Genomic DNA, 14,352 nt, shown 5'->3' with positions numbered 1-14,352 from the left:
ATGGCAGCCCCTAAGTATTACTGTGGTGGCTAGGTTTGAAGAGAGAGAACAAGGAAAATTTTAGGTTTTCCTTTTTCCCCCAATAATATTTTCTATCATACTCGTATTTCTTAATTTATTTATTTTTTTGTCCAAAAAAAACATTTTAAAGCTTTATGGCAAAAGAAACCCGATTGTGATTTTTTTTTTTTTTTTTTTTGGTAAATAGCAAAATTTTATTACCAAAAGAGAAAGTTTACAGATTACAAAAGGTTAACCTATAAACACCCAAACTACACAGACCAAATGGCCATAACCACCCCAAAAAACAGTTCCTAAGTACATAACGCCATCTTCTATGAAGGGTTCACCATGTACCAAGGAACAGAATTGGACTCAAGCTACAAGCCACCTTCTATGAAATGTGCAAGTAGCCAGAACCAGACAAAGAACTACAAAAATAACAATTTCTATCACTATCAATGCATCTACAAGCAACTCTAAACACAATATCCCTAAACACCTCATCAACTGGCATATAACATCTTGTAAAGACTATAGCATTCCTCTGGATCCAGATGTTGTACACTGTCTCTGCAAGAAACATGAGATGAAGCCTCCTGACAGCTCTTGATTTCTTGCAATATTTAATAGCCTATGAAATCTCAAAATCAAAAGCTTGAACCAGCTTCCTGCACTTCAGCAAACTCAACACTTTCTGCCATATTCTCTTTGAGTAAACACAGTCAAAGAATAGATGATTCATATTCTCAACAGCATTTGTACACAGCAGACAGATAGGTTCACAAGACATATTCCATGATAAAAGTCTATCCTTTGTCATTCACCTAATCTGAAGAGCCAACCACAAAATAAACAAACTTTTTTGAGAAGCTTGATTATTGCAGATTATTTTTTTCCAGTTCACCTTAGGGGCCTTAGGTCTATGCTTCTGATAAAGCTTTTTAATCTGCATTTTGCATCCAAGATGAACTTTATCCCAACCTCCAATATTATCAATTACCTGCCTACATTTCAAAATTCTCTTAAGGACCCAAGAGCAATTCTTAGGCACATCAGCAGCCTAGCAGTTCTTGTTTTAGATTTAGTAGATATGAACCCATCTAACCCAAAGAGAGTTAGCTTTATGAGAAATATCACATAGCAACTTAGAAATGGCAGCAATATTCCACTCTAGCAAGGAAATAACATTCCAGCCACAACTAACCTTAGGTAAACAAATAATAATCCAAGCAACAAAGGGATTTCTTTGAAGGATTTGATTGCCCTGTCCAAAGAAAGGCCCTAAACTTAGCCTCAATCTCTTTTAAGATCTTCTTTGGAAGCACAAAGATTTGAGCCCAGTATGTTTGCACCCCAAAAATCACACTTTTCACTAATTGAAGTCTACCAGAGTAAGAAAGGTGCCTTGCAGTCCACCCAGTTATTCTGGCAGTGATCCTGTCCTCAAGAAACTTGCATTGGATAATAGTGAGCTTTTTGGAGGACAAAGAACTCCAAGATATCTTAAGGGGATAGTTCTAGGGACCACCCTAAGAATCTGGAGAAGAGAAGCTTGCTCAGCAGCAGAAATGCCCTCAAAATAGGCTTCACTCTTATCAAGATAGATTAGTTGTCAACCTAGAAGCATTAGAAAACTAGGTGAAAGCTTGAAAAAGAAGCTTCACAGATACCTAATCTGCTCTAGCAAACATGAGCAAGTCATCTGCAAACATAAGATGGGTAAGATGCAATTTCTCACATCTTGGATGAAAATTAAAATCAGGCACATTATCCAGCTCATTAAAGCATCAAGACAAATACTCCATTCCAATAGCAAACAGAAAAGGAGACATTGGATCTCCTTGTCTAAGACCTTTCTTGGCAGAGAAAGGAGGAGCAGGAATGCCAATAAGAAGAAATGTATAAGACACTGAAGTGAGGCATCCCATGACCCAAGAAACAAAGGTACCAGGAAATCCCAACTCTTCCATGACATATTTCAGAAAGCTCCATTCAATAGAATCATAAGCTTTCTTGAGATCAACTTTGATCATGCATCTAGGAATGACAAATTTGTTGGAATACCCCTAGTAGAATATTATCACAAATATGCTTTCCAAGGATAAACCCAGCCTAGGCACCATCAACAACCTCATTAATGATTGCATCAAACCTAGAAGTCAAGATCATAAAAATGATGTTGTATAAGACAGAGGCTATAAGCCATAAGCCTAAAGTCTTTAACATAAGAAGGGTTTTGCACCTTAGGCACCAAAGTGACTATAGTGTAATTCCAATCTTTAACCATCTCCTAGTAGTGAAAAAGTGAAAAACAGCATCATGAACATCAGCTTTCACTATTTTCCAAGCTTTCTGGAAGAAAAGAGAATTGAAGCCATCAATGCAGGGGCTTTAGAAGGATCAATCCCTTTTAAAGAAATATCAATCTCTTTCTTAGTAATTAGAGCCACCAATAGTTGCTGAGAAGAAACAGACAACTGCCTACCCTTCCTTAAGATCATAAGATTAACATCAGGAATAGTTTTAGCAGTAGACCCCATTAACTTCTTATAACACCCAATGAATTCAATCTCAATATCCTCAGGCTTCTTCAAAATAACTTGATCTTCACTGAAAACAGAATCAATTATGTTCCTGCTGGTTCTAGTTTTCATTGCAACAAAGAAATAATGAGTATTGGAATCACCAAGCTTGATCTAATTAACTCTAGATTTCTGTTTGAAGATGCTTTCCTGAGTATTCCTCCAGTATTTTAAATTCTGAATGCATACATTTTTCCTCATCAACTAAGCTTGAACTAAATTGAGATTCAAGTTTAGTTTGAATTTCTAGCAACTTATGATAAGCATTCTCAATATTACTAAAGTGTTTCTTATTAAGATCTTTCATTTTCTCCTTAACAAGCTTAAGCTTGTTCCAAACACTTCTCATAGGATTACCAGTACCAGCAATATCCCAAGCTTCCTTAACAGTAGTTAAAAAGTGCACAGGAGTAGCAATATAGTTAAGGAATCTAAAAGGCCTAGCCTTACCAGGAGAGGACAGAAAAACTTCAAAAAGAAGAGGGCTATGATCAAATCCCCTATCAATTCTAGTGCAAACTCTAGGCCCATCTAGAGCTTTAGAACAGTCCTTTACTCTGAATATCATAAAACTCCATAACATCACTACCTGTTAGAAATCTCTTACCTCATAATTAGTAACAAGATTACCATTCACCCTATCCTCAGCATGAGAACAGTATTGAAATCACCAGCTTACAACCAAGGAAGAGGAGTAGCAGGGAGATTCTGAATCCCTTCCCAAAGAGATTTTCTGTCTTGAATAGAATGAAGACCATAAGTAAAAGTACAAGCAATTTGTATCTGATAATCCTTGGAACTAACCAAGTAGTGTACAAACTGCTCATGCACCTTAACAACATCTAGATTCAACCTGTCATCCTTCCAGCCAACCCAAATCCTTCCTTTATGGGAACATGACAAGTTAGTAGTGTTACACCAGCCCAAGCCAATTCTTTTTTGAATAGAAAGAACATTCTTTATTTTGACTTTATTTTCAAGCAAAGCAATAACATCACAATTATAATGTAAAAGTAGTTGTTTGACATCAGCTACCTTATTAGAGCCATTAAGATCCTTGGTGTTTCAAGTTATGATTATCATGGCACCAGAGGGGGATTACCACTACCCCCATTAGGATTAGACAGATCATCCTGACTCTTGAGCATCTTCAAGTAATGTAGAGTATGGATTTGAGCTAGAAACTGTAGGTATCATATGAGCATTACTGTGACTTCTATGCTTCCTGCTAACCACTTTCCAATCATTATCAGAGTTAGCTTGCTGAGCTGTTGGAGGAGGAGTAACAATTTTAGCACCATGAACAGTCCCATTACCCCTATTAGAGCCAGACCCAGTAGCTACAGGTAGAGGAACCGGAACATATTCACACCTTTGTTTGTTCTTTAGGCAGCTCCTAAGGAGCATTCTGTTTCTTCTAAGTTTGAGCCTTTTTAGCAAGAATGTTGCAGTCATGGCCCACCTTATTACATTTCTTGCAAAAAGGAGGAGTCCATTCAAAGATAACAATCTGTTCAATCAGAATACCATCTGGACTCTCAACCCAGATAGCCTTAGGTAAGGGCTTAGTAACATCTACTTCAATCTACAACCGAGCAAATGAAACCCTCAATTGTTGTGAAGTGTATTCATCAGCACAGATTAGAAACCTAAGCATACTCCCCATCCTACTCAAAGTATCCACCCCCTAGCAATTTAGAGGTAAATTAGGGAGTTTAACCCATAAAGGAACAATCCTCTAAATCTCAACATGAAAATCAAACTTCTCAGACCAAGGTTTGGCAATTGTTGCCTGCCAAAGAACATATGTGGACTGGCACTAAGAATAGTATTCATATCGGAGATTCGCTTCCGACGATCAAGTTAGTGACCGGAAACGGAATAAATTTAGAGAGAGAAAGTAGAGAGAACTTGGAGCTTTTAGTACTCTTGTGTAATTATATGTCTCTATTACCCCTTCCCATCATCAATGATTGGGGTATTTATAGGGGTTGGAATTTGTGTCTATTAGGGTAAGTGACCTAGGAATTTGGGCTCTAATTGGCTGCGCAATCAGATTAGGACAGGTGTCCTTAAGGGGCGCCGTTTTGCGGCTTTCCTAGGAGTTTGGGCCTCCTGATGTAAGGAGGCCTTTATGACATAACCCACATTTTCAGGTGCTCTCTTGCTCCTTCTACGTGTCATCTTCTTGTGGTGACACGTGTCGCCAATTTATTGGGCCACGTGTCATCACGGGATCGGACCACGTATTAGGGGTAATTTTACCCCAAACATTTGCCCCTCAGAGGGGGGGTGGCTCGTCCCAACTGGGCCGCCTCGTCTGATCTTTACTCAATCGAGCAGCCTGGCTTATTTGGAGCATTTCTTTATTGCTGGCATGTTAGGACAGGAGCGTCCAACTGCTTTATTGGGCTACCTAGGCACCTCGTCTGAATGTCCTGATGCTTGTTGGCGAACATCACCCGTATCATCAGTCGGACATGTTTTGGCCGAATGGCTTTACAATTGGGCTAAGAGCCTTAACTAATTCGTCCGATATCTTCAGGGTATTTTCAGCCTGATTGATCGATCGAATTGGGCCGAAAGGCCTTTTGTTGGTTGGTAACCAGCTGTTTTCCATTTCTGAAGGAAATGGTTTAATTTCCGAGGTTAATCTCGAACTTGACGGATAATTATGACGCCCGTTTGACTTCCGTCATATATGCTTGAACGTTGGCATGAATTCCATCAAAAGAGGCGGAACGGGTAAAAATCGTTCGAATTTACGGTTAGGTTCATTTTTGAAGACTAACTATTTCTTCTTCTTTAGGCGGGAACAGGTTTTTTACCATTTTAACCCTCCATTCTTTGCCTATAAATAGAAGGCATTTGACTTCACAATTTTCACTTTACATTTTCACCGTTCTAGAGAGAAGTCAGAGCTTCTAGAGAGAGAAAGTTACTGCCGCCATAATTCTTCAAGAACTCCGTCGTCAGTGGAAGTTTCCGGTCAAGGTTTTAGAGTTTTCCGGCCCTTCTTCATCCAAGATCTTCGAAGTTTTTCAACCTTCTACTCGTACACAGGTAACCGAATACTCTCCTCTTCCTTCTTGATTTATTTTTCTTTTTTATTTTCTTTTTCGAACACACTGGCTCAGCACTCAGACTCGTCCGTTTCTCCTTATGAGGGCGTACGTTTACATCTCACCCCCCACCTATCCTTCTTTGTCCTTACAGGCGGACATGGCGCGTACGAGGCAAACGCATGACAAACATGCTGAGCGTAACCCAAACGACAGTTTGGTGACTCCTTTGGTCCCCTATGATCCGAACAACACGGATCTTGAGAACCCCACCACAAATACCGCCACAAACACCACCATTAATACCTCGGCCACAGAGAGTGGTAGTGCTTATTTAGTGGTCAAGGTGACCACTTCTTTTGAGGAGCGCCAAAACCAAAGGGGCACTTTTACTTCTGGACGGGAGCCGAACGTGACCCGAGCCCTTTTTACTAGCTCGATCCTTGGAGCGGACGAGCTCCCTAGTTCACTACCCCCGCCCTCCTCTTGAGCAAGAACAGCTCAATTTGCCCAAAATCCGCCGCGGTCTTCTACTGCGGGTGGCACACAATCTGGCCGTAGTCGGTGAAAGGAATGGTGTCCTTCGAACAAGTGTATTATTCTAATAGCGGGTTCAGAATTATTAGAAAGCTAATATATTCAGTAAGGTCAAGTGATCGGAATGCCTAGGTGGAGGCCGCTTCCGATCAGTAATATTAATATAATTAATATTACAAGTTAATCTTGACTGAACCCTTCGGGTCACACCCAAGCAAAATATACGAACCGACTCGACGAATTAATTCGGAAGAAATTAATTCGTCGCCCGAGTGTTAAATATTTAGACGTCGGTAATTCGAGCTTGGAGCGTCAAAACCGAGCGTCGAAGTCGAGTCAAAAATAATAAAAGACGAGACGCGCAAAATAATAATAAATCGACCATATTCCCAAAATACCCCTAGCATCGGAGTGCCCCCGAGCATCCAAATACTAGGGCAAAAGTGTCCAAGCATAGGTGGCTAGCAAGCGCACCAAGCCGAGCCTAGCATGGCTGACTAGGTGCGTGCTAGCGCACCATGCTAGCAGCCACAAGCTAGCAGCAGCTAGCAGCCGTGAGCACATAGTGCGTGCAACAGCTAGGCATGCTAGCAGCGCATACTAGCATCGCAAGCCTAGCAGCGCACGCACAAGCAGTAGCCCGCACCAAGCGTGCGAGGCATGCGCGCACAGCAGCAACCCGCATTTTGGTGCGGGGCTGGGCTCGTGGCTGGGCCATAGGGCCGGTCATATAGGGGAAGCTTGAGGAATATGGAAGCAAGTGGGTGAGGGACATGTGGCACAAGGAGAGTATTGAGTGGGGAGCAAGTATGGTCCCCTACTCTCCATGTGGTCCTCACCAACCCTTTTCACATGGTAATGCCACTTGTAGATTTATTATTAGTTTGCAATTTTAATTTAATTTCGCTTTAAATTAATTTGTGGAATTTCATGATCCCACATTGATGGGATAGAAATTCCCACTCATACTTTCCTCTATAAATACCAACCTTGGGATTTGGAGTAAAGTGCTTGAGTGGGAAAAACTCTTAAACTCCATTAACACTTGGGTTTTGGTCGGACCTTGGTAACTCCAAGGTAACGGACCTTAAAAGTCGTGTTCGTCCTTTGTGGGTGGATACTGTTGGAGGCACGGCATTTGCGGTGCTCAAGGCTTTCAAGTAAGAGCCCGTTTTGTGAGGGCGAAGCTCGCTTCAAGGGTATGATTCGTTCTTCCTTTTCTTGTATTTATTTATGCCTTATGGTTTTATTAATTACGAGTGGTTCCTTGGATCGGGGTCGTTTCCGCGGTGAGTCGGACTCACCAAACCCCAACAGTCGGCCTCAGTACTCAAGGGTAGCTGGCTTCCAAAATCAGCAAAGCACTTCTTTGGCGGCCGGGAGACCTCACGCTCCCCCCTTTTCCCAAGCTCTCAGGTCAGGGCGACCTCGGACTGGCATAGTAATTGCCGAGCCTACTGACTCCCCTCGTCCCGTTCCATTTGGAAGTCACCGTCCTAGGGTCCATAAGGATCAAAAGGGTAAAGCCCCCTTAGTGCTTGAAGAGCCAATGATGGCCGAGCCTTTGCAGTGCTCGATCGGAGGCAGCTCGGATGATCTGGACAGAGTGCTGTCTAATGACTTTAACGTGGTGAGAGGAAACTGCACCACAGATGGCCGAACGGGTGGATGAAACCCTTGCGGTCGAGGCCGAGGATGATCGATGAGGAAGAGTGTGATTTCAGCAGCCCTTTCTCTTGCACCATTGGGCAGGTCGCTTTGGCCCATCTTAACCGTAGATTTAAGGATTGGGAAGCATTCCTTAGACTAGGGGATGGCTATAACATTTTTGTCCCCAAATCTCCTGACTCGGTCTGCTACCACAAAATAGGGAATAAGTAACGCATAATAGAGAGCTGTCAAGTTAGATAGGCGATGTCTAGCTTTCTATAGAACGCCTATGTAAGATAAGTGCTTTGTATATTGAACCTATAGAGCGCCTCTCCTAATTAAGCGTTCCATACGTTTTATATAAAAAAATATGATTATAGATATAGATCGCCTAACTTATAGATCTCCTTTCTAAGTTAGGCGATCTATATGATTTTTAGATAATAAAAAAAAATTAAAAAAAATAGAAATCTTACCCTAAAATAAACACGCCGCCCCTCCTCTCCTTTCTCTCTCCTCTTTCTGACCTCTCAACTCCATTCTTCTTTCATTCTCCTCTTTCTGTCTTCTCAACTCCATTCCACTTTGTTTAAACAAAAAAAAAAACTCCGTTCCTCTTTCTTTCTCCTCTCATCTCCTCTCCTCTCAAACCCCAGGAGGCCAAATTTGTTTATTGGTTTTAAAATCAAGACCATAGATCGAGTTGGAGAAGTCGCCGTCGTTTATCTCGATGCATTGAAATGAAGTGTTGCTGCTGTAAAGTTTTATGAAGATTTATCTCGTTTGTGTCCGAATTTTAATGTTCAAATCCGTTTTTTGTGTTTTTAGAGTGATTGATATGATTTTTTTTTTGCCCCTTTTTTGTAGATCTATGTAGGTCATGATTTAATTCTAATTCAAAGTTTTGATTTTCATTTTAAATATTCGTTTTACTTCTCATTTATTTTAGATCTGTGGGTATTTGGTTTTCATTTTTTTTAAATTATGATTTTCATCTTTTATCAATTGATTTTGGTGTTTTTTTTTTTTTTGACAAGGATTTTGGTGTTATAATTAGATTAATTTCTGATTTTTCATGTTTATGATCTGTGGGTTTTTGATGCAGAATCTCTATTTTTGTGCGTTGTTAGTGGAAAGCCTGGAAGGTGGTTAAGGTTAGTTGAGGCGCTGCGGTGGTTCCGTGGTTGAGGTTGGTGGAGGGGCTGCGGTGGTTCCGTGGTTGAGGTGGTTTCGACTTTCGACAGCAGTTTAAGTTTGTGCACTGCTATACATGTTAGCACATTGATAATTATTTTGTAATTAATTATAGAGAAATCATAATGTAAATTTATTTTTTAAGGAATTTAGGTGTTAAGGTGTTTTAGTTATTAGCTACTTCATATGAATTATTATTATTATTATTATTATTATTATTATTATTATATAATAATAATAATAATAATAATAATAATAATATTTTTTTTATTAAAAAAGTGAGGAATAGAGAGCGCCTATCTGTGATAGGCGTTCTGTTTTTATGTAGCTAGAGAGCGCCTATGCAAAGATGAGCGCTCTATATTCCTAGTTTTTTATTTACTTTTTATATAAAATATGAAGCGCCTATCTTAGATAGGCGCTCTGTATTGTGTTAGATATAGATTGCCTCTTTGAGGCGTTCTGTAGACTTTATAGGGCACCCCCTCAGAGGAGCGCCCTACAGGCGATCTATATTGGTTGTTTTAGGCGCTCTCTATTCCCTATTTTGTGGTAGTGGTCACTGCCTCGGACGATGTCAAAGTGATCCGTCGAGGTTTTAATGTATATAGAGCAGCCCTTGAGGTCGGCTTCCGCTTTCCTCTTCACCCTTTTGTCTAGGAGCTGCTGGACGGATATCAGATAGGCGATCCAGCTTACGCCGAACAACTGGGTCAACATTTTTGGCTACCTGGTGACCTTCCTTAGGATGGGTTTCACCCCAAATTTTCCCGTCTTCTGTGCGATGCATAGTATGACAGAGATGGAATCGGACTCGGATGGGTGGTTCGTTCTGAGCACCCGGGCAGAGTATATGGTGACTCTGCAAAAGCCGTGTAAATGGCGCGACTGGAAGCAGAGGTTCTACCTCATAGAGACGAGGGATTGGGAGCTGAACAAGAAAATGAACCGTTTTAATTCCTCCCCCTCTCAACTTGTACGAGGGGATCACCGACCGGCTCACCCCCTATCCACCCAAGCCATGCGGCTCAACTTGACTTTTTCTCGGTCAGGCGGAAAATCAGGGGTGGCCACCGAGTATCCGTTAATCCTAGGTGGATTCCCTTAGTGATCTAGCTAAGGGACCCCATCTTCATGTCCTCTTTCGGCCTACTCAGGAATTACTGTCTAGGTTGACCTTGTTGCATGTCTTGCTTTTATTTTCTAACTTTAAAATTTTTTCTAACTCCCATTGTTTTCCCATTTTCAGAGGAAGCCGCAGCCAAGCTCGACCCCTACCAAAAGGGAGAGATGGACATGAATGAGTTTGATATGGAGAGGTACCGGCTGCTGAGAGAGCAGTACGAGTCGGTTAAGGGGGTACGGACAATTTCTTCTTTGAAACTTTTCCTTGATACATCTTTTTTTTTTTTTTTTTTTTTTTTTTTTTTTTTTTTGCGTCCGATCTGCCGTACTCTAAGAATTATAGATTAGTGCTTGGCTCGGACTTTTCTCCTAGCCAAGTGGGAGTGAAATGTAGGTTCTTTCCTACAACCCTACTCGGACACAGGTTGACGTCTCTTTGCCGAGTGAATTTCATTTCTTTGCTCCTTTCTTCAATGCAACTCAAACGAGGTTTTCTAATTCGATTTTTCTCTTGTTTCTTCAGATAGCTACCCCTAAGCCTGCGAGAAAGCGACCGGCGTCCGCTTCCAAGGACGACGGTTCGTCCAAGTCTCGCAAGACTACGGCGGCCAGAGCAAGGTCGCGGGTTGTTTCGGCGCAACCCAAAGAAGAGCAACAACCCCAGCTAGTACATAGTAGGGACTCCAAGCTCCCGGAGCCATCTTCGTTCAAGGTGGCCCGGAAAGAGCTCGTCCGCAAGGACAGGAAGGGAATGTCGTCCCTGGACAACACGGCCGGCCAGGACTCAACTCCGCATGTTGAGTATTTGGGAACTCAAGCTCCAGGTTCCCAAATTGAAGGAGAGCTGCCGCCTCAGCCATTGGCGGGCGTACAACCAGTGACGTCTCTTCCTGCGGGGCGTCCGCGTTTTGAAAATCTCTCTGAAGGTACTCGTACAGCTTTGTTGTTTATTAGTTTTCTAACATCTTCAGAATTCTAACTACTTTTTATTTCGCAGAAACTTCTGAGGATTTGGATGTTTGAGCTCCTGGTTCTTCCTTGACCAGGGCCGAACGCAAGGCTGTCCGGGAAGCTATTCAAAAGGCGGTCCCGGCCGAGGCTCAAGACAAGTACCGAGGTATCCATGATGGGCACCTCGGCCCAATGATCAACAGCTGCGTTGAGGTAGTTTTCTTCTTCTTTGGAAAATACTTAGCCAATTTTTCTTTCATTATTCTTTACTAACACTTGATGCGTCCGCATCTCCTTTTGAGGCTCTTTGCCTTCCAGACTGGCGTCCGAAGCAGAGGCACGAGCTTGAGTCTACCTGGTAAGACCTCCATAGGCTGCAGGACGAGAACACTAGCGTCCTGGCCATAGAGAGACTTAGCCTTGAGACGGCGATGAATGCCTTATCTGAGAAGGCACGCCGTCAGACGGAGGACATCGTCAAGATTGGCGATGCCCTTAAGCAAGAAAGGCTGGCAAACGAGGCTCTGATCAAGGAAAGGGACGAGGCTCTTGCTTTGGCGGCCAGTCGGCAGGAGGCATTTGAAGCCTCGGACCGGATGAGGGCTGAGATGGAGTTTGGCCAGGATGCCTTGAAAGAAGCTCTCTAAGCTGCGGACGAGAGAAACCAAGAGGCCGAGCGCCTTAAGAAGGAGGTTGAAGAGCTGAAAAATCAGCTAAGTGCTCCAAGGCCAATTCTTGCAGCCGATGTTATTCATATTGAACAGTTGGCCCTCACTCGCCTCAAGAACCGCTTTGAGGATGCCTTTGCCATGATGGTGGACCGAGCAGACCTCACTTATTTTCATGAGCGGTTCACCAGAAGGCTAGACTTCCTCACAATGAAGGAAGAGTGCGAGGCTGTTGGTTGTCCGCACTCACCCTTTGTCGAGACTCCCTCCTGCAGCGAAGCTAAAGACGAGGAGGAGGAAGCGGCGGACGAGGATGAGGAACCTCCCCAGGGTAACAATGCGGCCGATACTGAAATGGCCGATGTTGAGAAGGATGGGGAGGATGCGGCCAAGTGAGGGGCTTTTTTCTGCGGCTTTTGTCAAGCCTTTATATCAGCTACTGTTCTCTTTTTTCTGCTTTCATTGAACAAATTTATTTTTTTGTTTCTGGTGGCCGCTTGTTTTGTGCGGTCTTTGTAAGGATTTTGCCGCCTTCTGAGTGGCTTTTATGTTAATTTTGCCGCCTTTTGAGCGGTTTTCTGCAATATTCTTGTTTTTCGTACTTAGCAATTTTTGCACTTTTAATATGCTTACTGCTTTTGCGTACGAATGCACTAGGGTATGCCCCTTTATTCGGCGTTTGCCTAGTCCAAATACCAATTGGTTGATTAACTTAGTAGAATTTATACCTTAGAGGGTATGACTACTAATGAGTTAATCAAATCATATATAATAATCAACTTTGAAAATAAGGCCTTTTAATTGGCTTAGGTTGAATCGCCCGTTGAAGCTATCACTCGGACAGACCTAAGAAATTCCAAGTATGATATCAACTTGAAGATTTCCGCTCGTGGGCTGGGTGCCTAGGGGAAAAATTTGCCCTAGATTGGCATTTTGTGCCTTAGGCAATTTCAATCTCCCTTTTTGGCCTGTTATTCGTTCAGATGAGGATGAACGTTAGACTGGCCCTTAGGCTAGTTGGCTTAATAGCTGTACAACGTATGCCCTTGCTTTCCTTAGCATTTGGCATAAGTTGTCTGACAAAGTGCGACCGAGTGGTTTAGCTACGCAAGCTTCTTTACTCAGCTCGGTCAACACAAAAATACCCTTCTTTTGGGTGCGTCCTTGTTCGATCAAGTGTGGCCGAGCCAATATACATTGTTGGACTCTCATTGAGGTCCTACTCGGCCTACACTCTATGCCCTTTTTTTAGAAGATCGAGTTGCCATATTGAGGCAACTTGAGTTTCCCTTTTTAGGCGGCCTTTTAGGCTATTATTCCGTGGTGGCCGCTCAGTATATCTGTGAGCCACCATGTTTTCAATTTCATTCGGCATTTTGCACAAAATAATTGCGAATAATCAATAAAAATTTAACAACAATGCTTGACTTTCATTAACATATGTCAAAATTTATACATTGTTGGTGGCCGTACGACTTAATTACATCATTTGGCCATGAAGGCTTAGTTAAACTACTTGGTCATAAAGACTGATGTAAACTTTGGCTGAATAGCTTTAACAAAATATTTTTACAGATTGTCCGTATTCCAAGTTCGAGGAATAGGACGGCCATCCAAGGCTTTAAGGCGATAGGTTCCATCTCGGACCTCTTCTCTGATTCGGTAGGGACCTTCCCAATTTAGGGTTAACTTTCCATCTTCATTGGCCCGGCCTACCGCTTCCATTTTTCTTAAAACCAAAACTCCCATCTTCAGCGGACGCTTAGACACTCGGCGATTATATGCCCTAGTCATCCTCAAGCGATAGATTTCATGTCTAAGCGCCGCATTTCCCTTGGCTTCTGGAAGAAAATCCAGGGCGGTCTTCATAGCCTCCCAATTGGCCGATTCAACATATAACATCACCCCGAAGGGTGGGCTCGTACATTTCAATTGGGAGAACTGCCTCGGCACCATAGACCAAGAAAAAGGGAGTTTCTCCTGTGCAACTCTTTGCTGTTGTTCATATAGACCATAATAGATTAACCAACTCATCTGCCAATAGGCCGCCTGCTTTTTTAAGCTTGCGCTTGATTCCATTGACGATCAGCTTGTTATAGGCCTCAACCTGGCCGCTGGCTTGTGCTCGGCCGAGCGAGGCAAAATAATGAGCTATGCCTTGGTCACCCAACCATTCTTTAAGCTGGCGCGTTTCAAACTGTGGCCCATTATCGAACACCATAGATTGCGGTACTCCATACCGAGTGATAATATTCTTCCATATAAAAGCTGACACATCCGTCCACTTAATTCCTCAGACGGCTTCGGCCTCAACCCACTTTGTGAAGTAGTCAACAGCTACTAACACATATCACCTTTGACCAGACGCTGGCGTATACGGGCCTAAGATGTCCATGCCCCATTTGGCAAAGGGGAGAGGACTACTTATGGCCGCCAGACTATTTGCCGGGCGGTGGATTAGGGTTTCGAACTTCTGACATTTGTCACACTTTTTTACCATTTGCATGGCATCCGTATTAATACTCGGCCAGTAGTACCCTAGGTGGGTGGCTTTTTCTGCCAGGGCTCGTCCTCCAATAT

Source organism: Chenopodium album, chromosome 20, assembly GCF_948465745.1.
Source record: "Chenopodium album chromosome 20, dcCheAlbu1.1, whole genome shotgun sequence".
Taxonomy (NCBI): domain Eukaryota; kingdom Viridiplantae; phylum Streptophyta; class Magnoliopsida; order Caryophyllales; family Amaranthaceae; genus Chenopodium; species Chenopodium album.
The sequence above is the reverse complement of the archived record's forward strand: the minus strand, read 5'-3'. Positions refer to the sequence as shown.